Source organism: Talpa europaea (assembly GCF_964194135.1).
Source record: "Talpa europaea genome assembly, chromosome: 5".
NCBI classification, from domain to species: domain Eukaryota; kingdom Metazoa; phylum Chordata; class Mammalia; order Eulipotyphla; family Talpidae; genus Talpa; species Talpa europaea.
Genome location: NC_140071.1, coordinates 45,617,184 through 45,634,622, shown reverse-complemented (window position 1 = coordinate 45,634,622; position 17,439 = coordinate 45,617,184). Strand labels below are relative to the sequence as shown.

The window sequence follows — 17,439 nt, the reverse complement described above, 5'->3', positions numbered from 1 at the left end:
GTTTTATTAAAGTTCCTTCCCATTAAAAAAAAAAAAAAATGATGGCTTTAGTCTGGAGTGGGGGTGGAGTCCACAAAGCCTGTATGGGATTAACTCAGGAACATCATTTCCCCCTAACACTGGCACTCATAATCTAAGGCAACTGCATATAAGTGAGGCAAGGGAAATGGTGCCTTCCCTTCATGAGGTATATCTGTAACAAGGAGACCCAAATATTCATTACCTAATGAATGAATATAGAAAATGTGGTATTTTCATAAAATGGAATGTTATTCAGCCATTAAAAGGAGTGAAATACTGATTCATGCTACAACATGGATGCACTCTGGAAACAGTATGCTAGGTAAGAGAAGACAGACTCATAGGATCACATATTGTATATTTTCATTTATTTAAAATGCCCAGAATAAATATACCTATACACAGAGACAGCAAATTAGTGATTGCCTAGAGTTGGGAGGGATATAGGGGAAGGTTTGGATGGAGGTGGTGCTTTGGGGGTGATGAAATATTCTAAAATTTATTGTACAACTGTGAATATACAATGACTTTTAGTATATTTAGTATTGAATTACACACTTTAATTGGGTAAATTACATTTTAGTAAAGCTATTTTTAAAAAACAGTTTTCCATTGAGGAAACAGTTGCCATTGCTAAGGGCACTAAACGTTACGTTTTGATTTTATTGTTGCCACTTCATACCAGCAGCTCAATATTGCAGCAACTGCAACCTCCAGAGAAAATGAGGTGCTTGCCCACCAGTAACTCTCAGTCAGTCCAGAATGGGCGTGAAGATCATTACTGGGGAACATCTGGCATTGTGAGCTCTGCCTCCCCCCGGATCCACAGGTGGGAAATTCACCACAAGGAAAGAGAAGTTAGATACTAGACTGTCAAAAGGATATATGCTGTCTACCAAAGCAACAAAGGGAACTGGACTAGGCTTTGTTCAGGTCTTGTTACCCCACCCTCAGAATATTTAACACATAATCTGTTGGTAATTTTTTTTCTGTGGATTATTTAAAAATAGAAAAAAACTAGCCCAAATTGAAAGGCCAACCCAGGCTTAACACCTAATCTCATTTCAGTTTCAACCTTTCCCAAAAGCATAATCCTAATAAGGAGTTCCTCATCAGCACCAAAGAGGTAATCTACCTGATAAGAGCCATTCCCCTTCCTCTGAGGGAAAGTGGCTTTGCCTGAAACAGTCTTTTCTTTTGCTAATAATCTTGTCACATCTTCTTTCCATCTGTAAATGCCCTCCATTTTGTTTAACCCCTTTGAGTATCTAAATAGGATTCTGCTCCATTCATGAGTTGTTTAATAACATCAATTAGATTTCAAAACTTGTGATTTTTTTTTTTAACAGGAGAGTCAACACATTATTTAAGTAATGGTCAACTAGCAATCTGTTTGCTATTATCAGAGAGTTAATTGTTTTCTAATCCTTTTTCATCACTTCGCCCAGGTCTGTCCTCCTTCAGAGAGTTGTCTTCCAACTCACACGGTGGGCTTCTCTGACTCTGGTCCAAGGGGAAATCAGACTCTTAAGTAGTGTCAGAGTCTCTTCTTATAACTTGGAAATGAAGACACATATTCTATTTTGTTAGTTTTAGAAGCAAAGGTGTGGGGGACTAGTCTCAACTTTTAGAGATCTATCCAATTTTAGTGTGATTTTTTTTCAATGATATTTTGTAAGACAGTATTGTTTTTTTTTCAATTTTTATATAATTTATTTATTTGTATATATTTTACATCATTGTTCATTTTTGTACAATGTTTGCTTTCTCCTCTGAGGTATAGTCCCCATAGAATTCCCACCACCAATTCACTTGTATATCATCGCTGTAGTTTTGTTGTAGAGCAACCCCGATACAAAATGGGGTGCCTGACTGTGGGTCCTCACCCGCGCGCTTAAAAGGACTTATCAGTACTCTACTGCAGGCACATGCAAAAGGTAAATAAAAGGTTTATTTACAAGGGAAGGGGAAATGAGGAAATATACAGCTCTGGGAGAAAAGTGGGAGACAAAGTTTTAAATGAGTCCTACCCGATCCGCCGATCAGGAATCCCAAAATGGCGCTCTCAGAGTTGGCCGCCAGCCAGGAGCGGTGAAGCCAGGAGACGAGCGATCTCGAGCCAGAGAGAGAGCCCAAGGCCCAAGTGTCTGGTTTTTTATCTCCAACCTGGCTGCCCAACTCCACCCTCAGGTCCCAGCCACCCTCCCTTGGTGGTGATGGGATTTGTCTTTCCCAGAGTCTTGATGGCTTTAGTCTGGAGTGGGGGTGGAGTCCACAAAGCCTGTATGGGATTAACTCAGGACATCACTTCCCCCTAACAGTTGTGCTCTTCCTTCCCATTTTGACCCCTCTCTCTCCCTCCCCTGCAGAATGTCTGATTTGTAGTTGCCTCTTAATTTGTTTTTTATTTATTGTTATCATTTTTTCCCCTGATTCCTTATTTGGTTACCCTATACTCCTCCTATAAGTGAAACCATCCAATATTTTTCTTTTTCCCTTTGATTTATTTCATCGAGCAGAATCCCTTCTAGCTCCATCCATGTTGCTGCAAATGGCATAGGTTTATCTTTTTTGATTGCTGAATAGTATTCCATCGGATACAGTATTGGGTTTTACATTTTTAAAAAGTGACTAATGTTCTATTAGTTTTAAAAAAAGATTTAAAATTTACATCTGTAAACTATCCAAAATATGGTAAAGAACATTAGCTAAAGTTGCTGAGCATAATTTGGTGTTTGAGCTGGTACCCAGAAAAAGTAAGGTATTTAATGGTAAATTAAAGCATTCTGTGAAGATAGAGAGCCGAGTACAGAAAATGAATGAAGATGAGCCCCTATACAAAAAGGAAGAATGAGATTCCTACCATGAGTGTGAATGCAGGATCATACCACCCGAGTTTCTAAAACCTTCTAACAGTCTACCTCTCAAAATATAGCACCTACAAGGACAGCCATTGGTTCCAAATTTGGTGAGCCAAGCAAGCCATACCAATAGCTAGAAGTGAGATTATATTGCTTCTCCTACCTTTCTTTTTGTTCTTTAAAATACATAGATCAGAAATGGGGGAAGCAATAAAACACCTTTTCAGGAAGCCAGGAAGATTTTCATTTTTAGTTTGTCTCTCAGTCTCCTTGGGAAATAGTTATATGTTATAAAGAAAAACTAGGAATTCTAAGACTCTGGGACTGAAAGTGCTATTAGGTACCATGTGGTTGCAGCTCTGCTGAATCCTGTAGTAGGAGAAACAGGAAACTGTGAAAGGGAAAGAGTGGGAAGAAGAGAGGAAGACAAGTACCTCCTCTGAGTCCCTGCAAAGCCTGGATACATCTACTCTTGGATTCCATGAGGAATCTCTATTTGCTTAAGTTAAATCATTCTGTTAAAGCTAGCTTGTGGTCCTTTGTCCCTTACCACCAAGAGTGCCCTAGTTCCTAGTTAACGTTTCTATCAGCATTATTTCTTTCCTCCTATAGATCCTACAGATCATGTCCCCTTCCTCAAAGTTAACCAAAAGGTGTCATGGCCCATGTTTCCAGAAATACTGTTATTTCACAACCAGGAATCTTTTTTTTTTTTTTAAGATTTATTTATTTATTTTATACAAGAACTGGGGTACAGGCCAGATGTGCGGGAGGGTGAGAGGATTCACCAGAGATAGAGCAGGGAACAGAACAGGCAGAATGACGAAATACACTGCTGAGGGGAGCAGCGGGCACAACAGGAGAGGTCTGCGGCACCACGTGGGACCCTCTCCGGCTGGCAAGGATCAAACTGGTGCTGCAGAGGCTGCTGACAGCTTCACAGCGCATGCTCAACCGCCTGTGCCACCAGGGGAGGCCCTCAACCAGGAATCTTTTGACATCCGTAACCACAGTGTGGAACCCCAAAACTGCCATGTATCTTTGATCGCCACAACATATTACCAACAAAATTTGAAAAACCTGCTTCAGATCTGAAAGAACTAGTCCTCCCCACCCACTTATATCCCCATTGCAATATCTTAAACTATATTGAATATAGAGTTATAGACCCAAAAGAGGTTTGTAGTGACTTAACGCCAACTTGAACATATTCCATTCAGGTGCTGGTAGTGAAAAATGCTTGATCTATCTTAGTTTGACCTCAAGAATGAGAGTCCCAAGATTTTCTTTGAATCTCCCCTGAAGTTGTTAAGGCTTTAGTACTTGCAGTTCTCCAGAATATACTGGTGAGAGCTGATTACTTCTTTGAGCCTCAGACTCAAAGATGTAGGTGTGTGTGGGAGTAAATGAGAATATGAACACACAGGGATGTCACATGTTCCTGGAGTAGAGCACAAATGAGTATTAGTTCCCTGTTCCTCTCTTCAGGGTAATCTGTCAGGACTGCCTGACTCGAGTAGTTTCGTGGGGTCATACTGCAGATTGCTGTTCCCTTTCCCTAGTGACCACTTCTTTCCTCACGCCCTTGTTTGGGGTGTAGTCCCAGATGTGCAAATAACTCTCCTTGATTTGTGCTTTAGTTAAGCCTGGAGTGAACTTCAACCTGGACTGTATCTATCTCACTGGTGCCTTCTCTCAGATTTCCTTGGTCAGCTTGTCAGAGAATGTTAAAGCTTTGATGTTAGTTTGATGTTATTTGAATCCAACGCAGGGTCATATTAAAATACACTAGTTCTGTAACCCTACTGAAATAATTGTCAGCTTTGAACCAGAATACAGACAGGGGTGAGTACCTGCTGTCACTGGGATGTACAATTGGAACACCTTCCTCAGTGTAACTTTGTGAATGACTTTTCTCTAAATTTGAGTTTTAACATTAGAGAAGTGGCATTCCAGCATTAAAAAAAGGAATTTCATTTTACATTTCTGTTTTGTTTATGGCGTGCATGTAATTGTCTTTGAAACACATAGGACACACTCATCGATGCTGACTGAGAGAATGAGTAATGAATGAGTGATTCAGGGAGGAATAATTAGAAAACTCATCAATTTTGTATAGTTACACTTTCCAGAGGTAATTGTTGTTATAGAGATGCCTCGTATCTTAATTAATTTCAGCTTTATTAGTAAATCAAAGTGAATTTGTAAATCATCAGAGTTTGGACAGCACAAGTTTAATTCAACGTTGGAAATGAAAAGGAAGAGAACAACCATATGGAAAAGTGTTCTCTCCATAGCTGGAGGGTGCCCTTGTGGTGTCTGTAGTAAAATCTCCATGAGGTTGATCGAAACAGGCCCATCGGAGCCAACCAACCCACTCTGCCTAGCCTCCGCTGACACAGGCAGAGGGATCCTCTGGGATGCCCAGGATTGGGAGGTTTTTCACCCACTCTCTGCTCATCTCAGCATCTTTTGCTGGAGTGAGGTCTTGGAGTGTTATTGTTTCCTCTTTAAAATGACAGAGAAAAGATAATTGTTGCCATGTATTCTAGGCTTAAGGACAAACCCTGGGCCTCCCCTGGTGGTGCAGGTGGTTGAATGCCGCGCTGTGAAGCTGTCAGCAGCCTCTGCAGCGCTGGTTCGATCCCTGCTGGTCGGCGAGGGTCCCACATAGCGTGGCAGACCTCTCCTGTCTTCCCTGCTGCTCCCCTCAGCAGTGTGTTTTGTCAGTCTGCCTGTTCTGTTCCCTGCTCTGTCTCTGGTGAATCCTATCACCCTCCTGCGCATCTGGCCTGTACCCCAGTTCTTGTATAAAATAAATAAATAATTTTTTTTTTTTAAAGGACAAACCCTGATGCCATCTAGTAGAGGAGCTGGTTTTATTTTTAAATGTACCATTATTTTCAAGGCCACAATTTAAGGACTCCTTTTCTGTTGTGAACTTACCAAGAAAGGTCACTGGAGGGTCACTAAGGAAATAAGGAAATCCAATCAGATTTCTCTTACTTTTTGGAACAATTGGCCTTCATCCTTCTTGCTCTTAGGTAGTTACAATTTTAGTTAAAAAATAAAAAAGTTGGTGGAACAGCAGGGGAGAAGTCATCCTGACTCACTGATTTATTTAAAAAGATCCCAGCCTGACACATTCTATTCAGATGAAGCTCTCTGTCTCTTAGTAACCACCAGCTGAACCTTTAGCGGAATTTGACAGCAGTGACTGGGGTAGGGTGGGGGATGGGGGGATAAAGTTTCTGTTCTGTGCTAATCTTCAGTAGTTGTTGAAGAATTCTAGTGCTAAAGAGTTAAGCCTGTTTTTAACTCCTGAGCTGGAAATCCCAGAATATGAATGTTCTTATCTTCCATGTTTTTTCATTTACATCCTCAGTCAAGGGTAATATTATCTCTGCTTTGTTTTCTTTTCCTCACTCTTAGATTAGCTTTTGTCAGTGGGTTCTCAACTAGTACGTATCTGAAGATATTTTTGGTTGCCACAACTGGGCGCAGATATTACTGGCATCTAGTGGAAGTTCCTCATGGACTCTACTAATCACTCTCAGCATACAGGAGAGCCTCCCACAACAACATCAAAATTCTGTGTAACCCAAAATGTTGATGGTGCCTTTGATAAGGTGCTCCAACATCACACATAATTGACTTGCCCATGTTTTGGTCTTAAGTAGTCATTAATCTGGGGGACCATAGTTTATTATTTGGGTTCACAGACCTGGCATCTTCTTGCCATTAGGTTTCTGTACCAGCAGAACATTCTCTGGTAAAGATTTTCTCCTTTTCTCTGGTGGATTCATGTGTCTTACTGCAGTTTATTTAATTGAGTCATTGCCCCCAGCTCATGGTCAGGCCCTGCATACGTAGATACTCCTTAAGTATTTATGAATTGGTTGCTCATTCCAGAAACCAATTGTTCTTTTAACTCTGGGTAGATAGTGGTTCCTTTGATTCCAGAGTTCTGATGGTCATGTAACATCTTTACCACTACTAGGTAGACATATCCTACTTGAAGCAAGTGGAGAAGTTTATGCATCCAGCCCATATATAATATTTTGTTTGGGAACAGGTAAAAGTAGGAGAGAAGGAAACTTTATTGTGAAACTTTGTATTTTCAAATAGATCATTCCTTGTGGAGTCCTTGTTGTAAGTTCCAGCACATGTCTTAGGCACACAATGGACATGTCTTAGGCACTCAAGTTACCTTCGTTGTTAGTAACAAGTATAATTGTAACACACCATTACAATTATTAGGCTTGTTTAAAGCCCTGGGAAAGATTGGGCAATGGGTATTTTCCAATCTGCTTGGAGTCTGGAGTAGTACTTGAAAGCACTGGCATAATACTCATGTTACAGGGCAGGGAGAGGGACAGCCCAGACCCCGCAAACCTGCCTGCTCTAAATAGGTTTTGCCATCCGCCGCATCAACACAAAACATATGAGACTTTAATGGGAAGGAACTTTAATACAATTAGGAAACAATACAGGAAAGGCAAAGAATATAGTTTCTAAATCAAGTACCCAAAGTTACCTGTCCCCTCGTGGGTAAAAGTCCACCCAAGCAGGATTGGCCCAGAACAAGGCTCCAAAGCCTGTCACAAGTCTAAAGCATCTTCCAATGGAGATCCACGGAAAAGGATCAGAAACAACCAGACAAGTCTGGAAGGAAAATAGCAAAATCAAAATCAAGACAAAAACTGCCATTGTCACCTCCCCACGGGTCTCTCACCCACATCTGTGTCAACCAGTCCATGACCAAAAGGCAAGTGTAGTTTCTTCATGTGTCTCTCGGCTCTATGTGCCTTCTCCAGATCTCCTTCTGGCTCTCCATCCTGCTTCCTTCCTTCCTCAATCTCTTCTGCAGTTTCTTCTCTCTCTGCTCAGCTCCACCCTCCTTTGGGTGGGACAGGGAACCTGTAACCTCCCCCTTTCCTAGGGACCACCCTGTTACACTCAGATATACACCACTGGGTCTTGGGGTTTTTAAGAAGATTACAGACTTTTGCAAAAGTGTCCTAAAGCACACCCAGACATGCCAGATGGCTTTACACCTCTTTCCCTCCTTTTTCACATGTTATTCATTTTACCTGAATTGCCTCCAACCACTTCCCAATATGGTGCTCCTGAGAAATTCATTTTTATTTTGCAAAACATTGTATCAGCTTTTTATACTCTGTGGTTATATTTCAAACCCCTGTTCGCACACATGTAGTCACACAACCTGCCCCAGCCCACCCCAAAGTTAAAACATTTCCGCCTCTGTACATTTACATCTGATGCCTTTGGCACATTCTTTTTGCAATTGCGCATATCCTGCTCTCTTATAAAGATCTGTTTGTCGATACAGCTCCATGCTAGCCTCTAAGTTCTTGGAAGGTGTGGTGTTATTCCTCTTTGTATTCCATTACATTGCACATTATAAGTACTTGTTGGAATTTAAAAACAGAATTCCTTTCACTTATTTTGCCAGGCTCAGTTTTTGTTTGTTCTGTAATTTGCAACGTGTTATCAAGTAACTGGGTTATCTCTGGTAATGGGGTTTGAATAGGAGTTGTGGTAGTTAAGGAAGACATTACTTATCAATGCTAGATTAATTTTTTGCAAGAAAAACATTTTCATTTTCTTGTGTAATAAAAAATATATTACATATACATACATATGTATATGCATATATATAAAAATGTTTTTTATGTCAAGAAGTACAGATATTTAATGTTGGAATGAGCTATGTAGTTAGATTTTGTATTAGAAAAGGTAATGCTAACTGCTGTGACAAATAAAATCTTAGTGGCTTAGCATAATACAAGTTTCTCTTGAACTCACAAAAAAGGCCAAAGCAAATATTCCTAGTTGAGCAGCTCTCCTCCATGTGGTGACTAAGGGACCGAGGCATCTTATCTGCTGTGACTGCTCTCTTCAGTATTTGGCATTTAAGGTTGCCATGCTTCAAGCTGTGGGTGGAAACACATATGGAGGGTCATGTGTGGGAGATTATAGTGATCTGTACCTAGAAATGGCTACATTACTAGTGCTCACTTTCCATTGGTAGAACCCCATCACTTGGCTGCCATCTGGTCAAGATGAAAAATAAACTTGATAATAAACTAGCTATCTCTAATAGTAAAGAAACAACTCTGTATATGCCAAATAGAAAATAGAAGGATTTTTTTGAAGAATTTTAGGAACTCACACACAGAATGAATGAGAGACTGGAGAATCAGGCAGGAACCAGGGGACACTGATTATCTGATTATCTGGCCTGGTGTCACAGGTTTACAGCCTCTCAGTCATTTTGCTGATTGTTATGAGGTTGAGGAATAGATGGGCCCCAACTAGCCTAGCCTGAGTAACTAACTACCCATCTCTAAGAAGATGGCAGGGCTAAAATTCCAGTGTTCTATCATCTTATTCATCTTGTTCTATCATCCAAACCCTTCCGATGACCTATAATTTCAGGTGAATTGTCTCCCAGCTGCTTTCTGACCTCACTCCTAATCTCTCTTTCCCTCTGCTCCAGTATAGCTCCAGTTTTGCTGTTTGTGCTCTCCTAAAATTTGCATGTTCACTCCTTTATACCTTCAAGTCTCTCCTCAAGTGTCTCTTTAATTGAGAAATCTTCCTTGACTCCCTTACATACAATAGCACCCCAATAACACCATCACCTTCCATTCCATTTACTTATATTTTCTTCATAGTACTTATTGCTCCCTAACATTTGTCTGATCAATTTACTTATTCTGTTTTCCCCTGTAATAGAATTTAAGCAGTAGGAGAACAGAGACTTTGTTTTTGTTTATGGACTGAAAACCAGACCCTGGGTGAGTGTCAAAGAGAGCACTTGGACCCAGCTTTTATGTTTTTGCATAATCTGATTCAAATTATCAACCCTTATTCTTTGCAGTTCATGGATATTTTTGCCTTGGATATAATATTATTTATCATTCACCATGGGTAACATACTTTTAAAATTGGTTTATGTTGCTTATAAAGTTCATGGTAATCACTAGTTCTGAAGGTTGATGCAGATAAAGACATGCTTTTGTCTATGTGCATGTAAAGACGACCCATCTGTGATCAGGGTGTTGTCAAGTCTGATGGCAGATTTCTTTGGTCTGAGTGATCCATGTTATCAGTTTATGATGGATACTCACAAACACATAGATTAGCTATCATATCTAATCTTGTTCTCAAGTAATGTCTTTTATGCTTTAATAACCACCTCTAGTGTGACTATTTATATTGGGTCTGGCAAATAGAATTACTACACAAAGCCCTTTTCCCTAAATTCTAAAACAACTGAAAGAAAATTCAAAGGAATGACAGCTAGAGATCAAAATATCAACTTTATTACTGATAAAGCTAATATCAGAGAATGTGGCATAGGTATAGGGTGATAATGTACTTTTTAATACCAACTCTGGGGAACTTATATTACTCCACACTTAATAGCATAGGCACAGAGTAAAATGGAGAAAAGTGACAGAGAGAAACTAGGTCAGGGAGGAGAGTTAGAGTAATAGATGTCCTTCCACGTGGAAAGAAACACCTGGAATAAGAAATAAATGACCCAGATAATACATTTAAATGTATGGCTATGATTATTTTAAGAGAACTTAAAGATTAAAAAAAACTCCTTTAAAATATTTAAAAAATCTTTATATCCCCTAGTTTATTCATACACCTTGTCTGTGTGTGTGTGTGTGTGTGTGTGTGTGTGTGTGTGTGTATGAAGCAGGAAAATATTCACTCACAATGAATTGTTCTCATCTAGGCTGGGAGAAAGTTGACTATGTCTAGCAGTGCTCTTGCACAGGTAATGACTTTGACAAGCACCTATTTTGCCTTACTGTGGAGCTGCCTCTAATAGTAACATCCAAAAACATCCTATCTGTTAGAAGTCTAAAATAAGGAAAAATTAGTTTATATTTCTATCACAAATCCACGGTTTAGACCAAATTGATTAGTTTGAAAAGAATTGTAAACATCTTTTAGGAAATTTGCACCAATTGGTTGTCTTGCTATAACAAATCTTGTGTGACATAGAACCTTGTATATAATTGGAGCTCAATAACTACTTGTTGAATGAATGAATCCTGACTTTGGACTTCAATTAGAAATCAGTTGAAAGTCAATGATGATTTGAAGACGTCATTGTCTTGAAGTTCATCTGAAATAGAAATTTCTTGGGTGTACTTGCTTATGAATGAAAACTAGAGATGTGCAGAAAGAACAATACAATCTCTTTTAACTCCTTTCTCTAAACCTAAATGACTGGAGTAACCAAAGTACCTCATTTGGGCTATAAACAGACTGCTGTCTTAGGCAAGCTAACCACTCCTTATCACAGGCTACTGTATAATATACCCATCATTTTGAGTTGCATTTTTACTAAAGGTCAGATGTGATTATTCCCAAACCTCTTTTATACTAGTTGCACTTGTTATTTTTATTACATGACTTAATTAAATATTATTAAAGCTGATGAATATAAATGTAAAAGTAAAAAACTTTTTCCTCTAAAAATGAAGATGACTGTTTTGAAAAGACTTTTAAGGGAACCTTGAAAGAACCACCGAAAGATCTGGTTCCTCCTTACAGAAAGTTGACAGCATTGTAGAGTAGCTACATTACATGTAAAATTACTCTAAAGTATAGAAGTAAATGCCACAGGAGAAGATTACATTAAGATCCCAGAAGTTCAGAGAAATAAAATTACTTTTGACTCACCAGTCAGTGATGGTTACGTGGAGGAGTTGGTATATGAGGTGATTGCTGAAGAGGGTAAAGTTAGGATATACAGAGATGATTCATTCCAGATGAAGAGAATGATATAAGGAAAAATATAAGGGGTAAGGTCAATGTTAGATTGGAGCACAGGGTTCATGAAAGGGAAGAATGTAAGTTAAAGGTAGAAAGACAACCTGATTTCAAGTAGTAGAGATCACTAACTTCAAGGCTATGAGGTGTCAGGTTATTGTGAAAATAAGATATTGACTCTTCTCATCCAAAATGAACTTAGGGCACAATAATGCTGTGTAATAATTTTTTCATGGTTTCATGGGTTTTTTCTCTTAAGTCCCTAATAACTTATAAGCTCCTGTTAACCTAAGCTATTTTATATTACTTTTTGTTCAGCAATGCATATAATAAATTTTCTGCTAAGAACTTGGTATTCAATTAATTCTTGGTGAAATATTATAGAGTCAGTCATTAAGTTTTTAGAAATTGGTTCTTTTTTAAGGCCCACATAACATATTAACAATTTGTAATATAAGCTCACAAGTTTGCTTGGAATTTGAAGCTTTACAAATATGTTTTACAAAGTTTACATTACAAGCAGAACCATATCAAACTTCAGTGATGTGGCATAACAATTGATACTAAGTCTGATACAGATTTAGTAAAAGAAAACCCTACTCATTACTTTATTTTGCTAGTGCATTGGGATTGTGTGAATGTAAAATAAGGCATTATGAGAATCTAAGGTATGTTCATAATTATATTCCTATAAGGAATTTTATTTTATTTTTTTAAAGATTTATTTATTTATTTATACAAGAACCAGGGTACAGACCAGATGTGCGGGAGGGTGAGAGGATTCACCAGAGACAGAGTGGGGATCAGAACAGACAGACTGAGTGAAATACATTGCTGAGGGGAGCAGCGGACGAGACAGGAGAGGTCTGCCACACCATGTGGGACCTTCACCAGAAGGCCGGGATCGAACCAGCGCTCTAGAGGCTGCAGACAGCTTCACAGCGCTGCGCTCAACTGCCTGTGCCACCAGGGGAGGCCCCCTATAAGGAATTTTAATGTCACTTTTTTTTTCCGTGGAGGAACTGGGGTGTAGGACAGAGTTGCAGGAGGTGAGAAGATTCACCAGACACAGAAAGGGGAGCAGAACAGGCAGATCTACTGAAATACACTGCTGAGGGAAGCAGCGGGGCGAGACAGGAGAGGTCTGCTGCGCCATGTGCGTTAGTTCCTGGGCAGGGGATCGAACTCATGCACTCATGTTTTAGTGGGAGAGCACTGAGACTTAACCCCTACGCCACCAGGGAGGCTTCTAAATGTCACTTTAGCTGCTGGTCAAAAGAAAGGACTAACCAGTTTCTAAACTACAAATTTTGAGTCTAACAGAAAAAAAGATATAATAGCTATAAATATTAGCTTCTAGATAAAAAGTTTGAGGACTTGTTTCACTTCTTCAGAAGTGTAGGGTGGTTTTTTTTTTGCCTTTAAAAATGAGTGCCAATTTAAAATGAAGATGTTGATGATGAAATAATGGAAATAATTATTTTTGTAGCTTTACTTTGATGGTTGGCCATTTTCTTCTTTAAAAATTTCAATTTGAAGGCCTCCCCATGGTGCAGTGGTTGAGCCCTGGGTTGCGAAGCTGCCCACAGCTTCTGCAGCACTGGTTCCATCCCCAGCCGCTGGGCGAAGGTCCCACATGGCTCACAGACCTCTCCTGCCACCTGCTGCTTCCCTCAGCAGTGTACTTCGTCCCTCTGACTGTTCTGTTCCCTGCTCTGGCTCTTGTGAATTCTCTCACCCTCCCGCACTTCTGACTGTACCCAGTGCTTGTATAAATAAATAAATAAATCTTTAAAAAAAAAATTTTCAATTTGAGAGGCTACTAGAGGGAATGGGAACAAAGTGGATAGTGAGCCCCATGGCCTAGGGTAAAGGACTTGGGTGCACTCACTTGCACATTGTATGGCCAATTATTCATGAAGACAGGAGCAAAAGTTTGAAACACATTATTAGTAAACAAAATCTAGCAATATATAAAAAGCATACTATATCACAACCACATTGAAGTCATTCCAGAAGTTCAAGGTTGGTTTGACATTTGGAAATCAATTGTTGCAATTCATCAAATTAACACAATAAGGGATCTGATTATCTATATAGTTGTATAAAATTGATGAAATTTAACATTGACTCACATTAAAAAAATTCTTTTAACAAATGAGAACAGAAAGTGGAAACCTCTTTAATCAAATAAAGCTAATCCTCAAAAGGAAGGAGTCATCTTTGGCACTTAGTTCTGGTATTAGTTTATTCTTTTCTTGGATCTAAGTTAGATCTGCTGAATCTTCCCTTTGCCCAACTCTGAAAGGGGAAGAAAGTGAGCTACTCAAGTTATCCAGTGTGTCACTCCTCTTGCCCACAGATAACTTTATATGGGAGGTCAAGCAATAATCACAAGGTTTCTTTGTGAGAACCAGAAAACAGATGAGATGATATCAATAACCAATATCCATTAACTGTAAAAATTATATATATATTTATACATATATACATATGTGTGTGTGTATCGTCACATCGATGAGAACACTTGTGTTTCTGAGTATTAAATGCATTTGTGAACTCTATGGGAACCATTTCCCTTCTACAGAGAGAAATTGTTTCTTTACTGAGTGTAATATGAATACTTGGGTCTCGGCTTTCCACATGCAAAGAAGTCATTATATGATTCTTTTTGGCTCTGTGATTTTTCTGTTCCTTTGCTTCTCTCCACTAATCCAAATATCCCAAAATATCTTGCGTTTCTCAGTGAGTGAGAATGATTTATTCATATATACATTTTGCATGTTCTATGACATTTTCCTGGAATGCCCTCCTCATCCTCTCAAATACCTCCACGCCTCATCAATTTGGCACACTCCTATTTCCTCTTCAAAATTCAACCCAAGTATCTTTCCTATGTGAAGTATTCCCTTCTTTATGTTCTCACTGTATCTCTCATATTTTTTGTAACAGTACTTATCACACCATATTAAAATGTTTAGTTCGTCTCCCAGTTAGATTTTTAATTTCTTTTTTTTAAAAAAGATTTATTTATTTATTTATACAAGCACTGGGTACAGTCAGTAGCGCGGGAGGTGAGAGAATTCACCAGAGCCAGAGCTGGGAGAGGGACCGAAGTACACTGCTGAGGGGAGCAGCGGGTGGCAGGAGAGGTCTGCGCGCCATGTGGGACCATCCTCCGGTGGCCGGGGAGCAGCCGGGGATCGAACGGGTGCTGCGGAGGCTTCAGGCAGCATCGCAACCCAGTGCTCAACTGCTGCGCCACCGGGGAGGCCCACGATTTTTAATTTCTTGAGAGAAGATTCTGTGTCCTTGTATTTGTATTGTTAGTATTTAAACTTAATAAAAGTTTATCAAATTAAGAAATAAATGAGTGAGTGAATAAGTAAACGACTGAGTGATCCCACCTCTGAAGGACTTTATCTTCTTATGACACCATTTGGGTATTCTGCTAACTACTCATGAACTCATTCTAGCTAGTAATGAAAACTTCTCTGGCTGAGTACATTGAATTTACAATCAATAATTAACTCTAAATTGAATTTATAATAGCTTTGTAACTACTACAATCATGGGCATTCAAAATGCTGACTTCCCCGATGCATGTCATAATCTTAATTTTTAATTTTCCTCCTTCTATTAAGTTAAATTAAAAGGAGAAGAGGTAGTAGGAATTGAAAATTCTGAGAAATAATTTTAATTAGGCATGTAAAAGAACTTGAAGGAAATTTTTTAAATAAGTTTCAGTCCTGAACCAAAATAGGATATTTATTCCTAATTAAGTTCAGTAGTTGAATACCAAAGCAAATAAGTAAGAGCAGAGTTGCCAAGGAAATGGAGAAAATAATTCTTCCCACTGCTTTCCAAACTTTTGTACCCACAGCATGTGTAGAAAAATGATATTATTTATGGTACACTGGGTGAATAAATGAGGCTGCTTGCTATTGAAGACCAGTGAGGGCTCTGGATGTCCCAGGCTCCACCTGGCTTGGTGAGAGTGATGGAGATCAGGATCTCAGTGATCCATAGTTCTTTGTAGCAGTCTGTTGGAAAACTCCAAAGTTTGAGAGTGGGAAGTAGAATGTGCTTGCAAGGACATTGACCTTCAGCCTAACCTAACAAAATAGGAAGGGTTCAAAATAAGCAAGAAAGTATGCACTATTTAAGTTTCATAGCTAGGATTATTTAAGTCAGTGGTCTTCGATTCTGGTTATATATTGGAGTCACTTGGAAGTTTTTAAACAAAAAACCATCAATGCCTAGACCTTAACCTGGTATAATCAAATCAGAGTCCCTGGTGAGGGATATGGCATAATATCTGCATTTCTTAAATGCTCCCCATAGGTGAGTCTAAAGTGTGTCCAGAGTTGAGAACCACTGATATTAGCAGTGATGAATTAAAATAAATTATTAGCAAAGGACAGCTATTTTAATTGCATTTTTTTAATTAAAAAAATTTTTTTTAAGATTTATTTTATTTATTTATACAAGCACTGGGTACAGTCAGAAGTGTGGGAGGATGAGAGAATTCACCAGAGCCAGAGCGGAGAGCAAAACAGACAGACTGACGAAGTACACTGCTGAGGGGAGCAGCAGACGCGGCAGGAGAGGTCTGCACGCCATGTGGGACCCTCGCCCCGTGGCCAGGGATCAAACCAGTGCTGCAGAGGCTGCAGGCAGCTTCGCAACCCAGCGCTTAACCGCTGTGCCACCGGGGAGACCCAATTGCACATTTTTTAAAAAGTGCCTTCATTTTATAGTTACAATTAATAAATTTTAGCATTGAAATTTGTCTTTTGTTTTCTTTTTCTTTTCTTATTGCTTTCTTTTTCTATTCTTATTGTTGTGGAAAGAATATAAGTCAGTAGTAGTTTGTATTTATCTCAAATTGTAGCATTGTTCCTAGAGTGGATGAATATAGGGTAGAGCCCTTGGCGTCCTGCTATCTCACATACTTGAGAAATCTGTACCGAGAGGTACAGGAACAAGCCAAAGTCACACAGCTGAAAAGTGGCCTGTTCAATAATCTCACATAAACTCCAAATATGCAGGAATCTCAAAATATGCAGGAATTCAAAGACATAGCCTTTGGAGTTTTAATCTTGAACTTATTATTTATGAAGTGAAAATAAGTAATGGCCAGGAATCATAACAGCGGAGGTTCTCAAGGTAAGCCTTGAAGATTAGATAGAAATTAGATATAGAAAAGATGGAGTAAGGTGGTGGATAGGCTGTCTAAAGGAAGGAACAGTGGGAATACAGGGGAGGGAAAATTCCAGAGAAGAGTGCTGTGGAATCTAAAACAAGTTCAATGACAACTGAAGCCCCAAAGGGGCAGCCAAATCCAGTTACCTCCTGAGAGAGTATAAGAAAAGTCTGTGGAGACTGTCTTTGCAAACACTGCTAGCAGCTGAAAATGCCCACACACAGGCTCCCTAGATCTCTAGTCCAAAGGTTGTAGGGAAGACCTGATTATAAATGATATTTACTGAGCACTAACTACATGCCAGGCACTTTTCCTAACATTTTGTATGTCTAATTTAATTTTCCCAACAACCTCATGGGCTGGATTCTACTAAAATCCCTGGCTCACAGATGAAGAGTACAGCACAGTAGGCTGGCAATTTTTGTGATCTTCCTATATTCAGTGATCTATTTTTCCTGGCTAAGGGTTCCCATATTTATCAGAGAGCGAATTATGTAGTTAAAATGGAAATATGGCACTGGGGTGGCT

General features: G+C 39.2%; 1 protein-coding gene across 1 annotated transcript in view; it reads left to right on the top strand.

Annotated features, from left to right (window-relative positions):
• The window catches only part of CMYA5 (cardiomyopathy associated 5), a gene marked incomplete at both ends in the record, with an annotated part of 83,163 nt that overhangs the window by 14,217 nt on the left and 51,507 nt on the right, over positions 1 to 17,439 (top strand). The gene's annotated exons all lie outside the window — the stretch shown is intronic.